This window comes from Leptonychotes weddellii, chromosome 5, assembly GCF_054177405.1.
Source record: "Leptonychotes weddellii isolate Sample4059 chromosome 5, ASM5417740v2, whole genome shotgun sequence".
In the NCBI taxonomy this organism is placed as follows: domain Eukaryota; kingdom Metazoa; phylum Chordata; class Mammalia; order Carnivora; family Phocidae; genus Leptonychotes; species Leptonychotes weddellii.
Genome location: NC_138373.1, coordinates 96,045,680 through 96,050,204, shown reverse-complemented (window position 1 = coordinate 96,050,204; position 4,525 = coordinate 96,045,680).

The window sequence follows — 4,525 nt, the reverse complement described above, 5'->3', positions numbered from 1 at the left end:
TATTTAACTTCCTCTATTAGTTTATAGTGTTATCATGTGTTTCAATTTCTATATATTTTGAACCCCCAAAAAACTATTATTATTATTTTATACAATCCATCTGTTGATACAGATTTACCTATACATTTACTATTTTTGTGCTCTTCATTCCTTCTTGCATCTGGGAACTCCTATATAGGACCATTTTATTTTTTTGCCTAAAGAACACCCTTTAGTATTTCCTTTAATATGGGCCTGCTGGTGATGGATTATCTTCATTTTTGTTTGAGTGAAACATTTCTTCTTTTTTTAAGATTTTTTACTTATTTGAGAGAGAGAGAGCGTGCGTGAGCAGGGGGAGGGGCAAAGGGAGAAGGGAAGCCGACTCCCTGCTGAGCAGGGAGCCTGAGACTGGGCTCCATCCCAGGACCCTGAGATCATGACTTGAGCAGAAACCAAGAGTCTGATGCTTAACCAACTAAGCCACCCAGGCACACTGAGTGAAACATTTCTGAAGAATATCTTCACTAGATACAGAATTTTCAGTTGGTAGTTGTTTTCTTTGAGCTTGTTGAAAAAAATTATCCTATTATCTCTGGTTTCTAGTGTCTTTTTAATGTATCTTTTATTATCTTTGGATTTTATATTCTGGTTATTTGCCTTGCCATTCTCTCTTCCAGATCACTGGTTTTTTTTTAAACTTGTCCAAATTTCTGTGAAATCCATGTACTGAGTTCTTAACTTTGTTCATAATGGGGTGCCTGGGTGGCTCAGTCGTTAAGCGCCTGCCTTTGGCTCAGGTCATGATCCCTGGGATCAAGCAAGCCCCACATCAGGATCCGGGCTCCACGGGAAGCCTGCTTCTCCCTCTCCCACTCCCCCTGCTTGTGTTCCCTCTCTCGCTGTGTCTCTTTCTGTCAAATAAATAAAAATCTTAAAATTTTTTTTGTTCATAGTGATTTTCATTTCTAGAATTTTTTTTCAAATTTGTGGTTCATTAAGATTGCCACAAATTCTGTTATACTTCCTATGAGAATCTCCGAATCTGAGATAACTTTGGTGATTTGCTTGGCCAACAGAATGCATTGGGAATGATGTTGTGGGATTTCCGAGGTTAGATCATAAGAAGTTTTGTGGCTTCGGGGCGCCTGGGTGGCTCAGTCATTAAGCGTCTGCCTTTCGGCTCAGGTCATGATCCCGGAGTACCAGGATTGAGCCCCATATCGGGCTTCCCGCTCTGTGGGAAGCCTGCTTCTCCCTCTCCCCCCCCCCGCCCCCCGCTTGTGTTCCCTCTCTCGCTGTGTCTCTCTCTGTCAAATAAATAAATAAAATCTTTAAAAAAAAAAAAAAAGATGTTTTGTGGCTTCCATCTGGGCCTTTTGAAATGCTTGCTCTGGGGACACTCAGCACTCAAGATGCTCCCATTGGGAGCCCAGCCATTAAAAAACAAGCCACATGGAGAATGTGTAGGCACTCATCAAAAGCTTTAGCTGAACTCCCAACAGACAACCAGCATCAACTTGTCTGCTTATATTCATACAAGTGAGTTGTCCTGGATATCCAACCCACTTAAGTCTTCTGATAACTGTAGCCCCAAAGACAATTCCAACGTCTAGAGTCAGATATAGGAACAGATTAGGATCAGCACTAGATTAGACTCATTGCTTCTCTTCCAACTCTCTGTTTCATGCCATCCTTCTCCCACCTTTTTCTTATTAATCCCCAGAGTTTTTGGAAACTCCATTTTTCTAACCCTTTTCCTGCCACTCTTTTATTCTTTCTCGGACATAAAAGCATCATTTTAGGCTACAAAGAGGAGATGAAAAATGGAGCTGAATGTATATTAATACAGTTGGAATTTATTGTGAGAAAACAATGTACATAAAATATGCAGAAGACTGAAAATGGTGGTTTTATTTTTTAAGACCAAATTTTTTGACATTATCCCATAGAGTTAGTGATTAATCACTCTGAATTTATACAAATCTAGAAAAACAATTATGCCAGTTATACTCTGCTATAGTATGTTGGAAATTACTTGCCTTATTAAACACAAATATATAAAAATCCTGGTGTTGGTGAGAAAAATTAATGCCTTTTTTAGTCTAATATTATATTTGTTTTTCAGAAAAACATTATTTGACCCATAGGTTAAACAAAGAATAAATTAATGAGATGTTGTTTTAGGACAAGATATAATTTTCAGTGGAAATGATCTGACACAAGTATACAAATCTAAGTACTAACAAGCTGTGTTATAATGGGGTTTTATCATACTAATAATCTACAATGGAAGGTTTTCTAGGGAACCTCTGAATTTGGGGAAAAAGTTTTAAACAATAAAATGTTTGATGATAATAAGCACTACTTTATGTATTATGTATAGCATTTTAAGGTAGTTTTGCTTCCTATGCTTAATGGACAGTGATTCATGCTTAATGGACAGTGATTCTGTGGTGTATTACTGAATGCTCACTAAATATTAATTGTGCATTGGGTATTTTTCAGAATTTTTTATAGATTAGGAAATTTAAAATGTTTTCTCCAAATTTTAGACAGATACATTCTAAAAAAAAATGCTCTTTATTTATTCTTATGTAACTACACATTAAGCCATCATTTCCTATGTGCAACTACTGTTACTGATAACATATATCCTTTGCTGAATGCTTATTACATGCTAAGTACTATTCTAAGCACTTTAAATGTATTTTCTAATTTAATCCTCCCAAGAATTGAAGGAAGTATGCCCATTTTATAGAGGAAGAAACAAGTTACAGAGAAGTTAAGGAATGTACATGTTTTATGGCTATAATATTAGAAGGTGCTTAAATTTATGCACAGTCTAAATAACACGTCTTAAATTACGTTATTTGGTTGGGCTTTATCTTTTTTTATTTTTTGTACTTACCTTTTTTATCTTTCTCTTTTTCTACTCTTTTTTTCTAATACCTTTTCTAAAAATAACTATTAAGGGCACTACAATTAACTTTAGTAGAATTCCAGACGCTATTACCTAAAGGTTATGATAATGTTAAAGATTAAAGATTAAATTGGATTATTGTGAAAGCTTAGCCAACCACAAATTCCAGTGCAAATGAAAAAAATACCAAGTTCCCTGATACAATCTTATTAGGCTAGTTTTTTAAAAACCCACATTTTTATCTCCATAGTAAATGTCAGGAATTCTGAGGTTGGACTTGAATGTTTTATCACTGCAGTATTAGGTAATGGTCTCAGTATGAGCTCTTCCAACATTCTGCATTGGTCTTAATACTGTCAAAAACTATGATAACTGCTTTTTAAAATCCTTACTCACAAAGATATCTGTAATTCTAGGGTGCCTGGGTGGCTCAGTTGTTAAGCGTCTGCCTTTGGCTCAGGTCATGATCCCAGGGTCCTGGGATCAAGTTCTGCGTTGGGCTCCCTGCTCCACAGGGAGTCTGCTTCTCCTTCTGCCCCTCTTCCCACTTGTTCTCTCAATCTCTCTCTCAAATAATGAATAAATAAAATATTTTTAAAAAGATATCTGTAATTCTATGTTCTATGCTTTCTAAATAATGGTTTGGCCTTGAAAATGTCAAGTCTCTTTTTATATAGAACTTCTCTTCCTTTTAAATAGGAGACAAATAAACAACAACAACACCAACAACAAAAAACATATGTTCTTGCATTCCTTCACTTAGTTCCTATCTGATAAACCCAAACATGTAGCTTTAGATAATGTATGCCCTTGTTTGTTGTATTCTTTGAAATTAAAGAATCAAATTGCAGAAACACATATACATCAAATTATGAACTGTATCTGACTCTAAAATATCCTTTGAAAAAATTCTTTACTTGAATAGGCTAGAGAGATGATGATTCATGCCATAATTTTATCTTATGAATCTATAACAAATCTCTTTTGGCTAACATCCCAGCCAAATTCTAAATATGATTTAAATCTAAATGGAACATAGCTGTCAGATTCTGTACTCATTTTAAGTTTCTTAAATCTATACCCAAGTACTGTATTTGACCACTTGTAGCCACCAAATTACAGAGAATACTGAAAACAAAACGACTCTTAAGATTTTAAGTTTTAGGGGCGCCTGGGTGGCTCAGCCGTTAAGCGTCTGCCTTCGGCTCAGGTCATGATCCCAGGGTCCTAGGATCGAGCCCCACAGGGGACTCTCCCCTCAGCGGGAGGCCTGCTTCTCCCTCTCCCACTCCCCCTGCTTGTGTTCCCTCTCTCGCTGTGTCTCTGTCAAATAAATAAATAAAATCTTTAAAAAAAAAAAAAAAAAAGATTTTAAGTTTTAAATGGTCAATCAATTTTTGCTACAGTTCTGGGAGATATAATTATGATATCAAGCACTATGTAATTTGTACTTTTTAATTCAGTTTCCTGTATTTCTATATCTAGCACAGAAGATTTTCTTTAGTAATAATAACAGCAAAATGCAGAAAAGTAGCTATAATTTGAGGGCCTGCTATGAGCCATGTACATTACATACCTTACTGCCAATCATCTTCACAATCCTGGAAGATAGTTGTTGCCCAC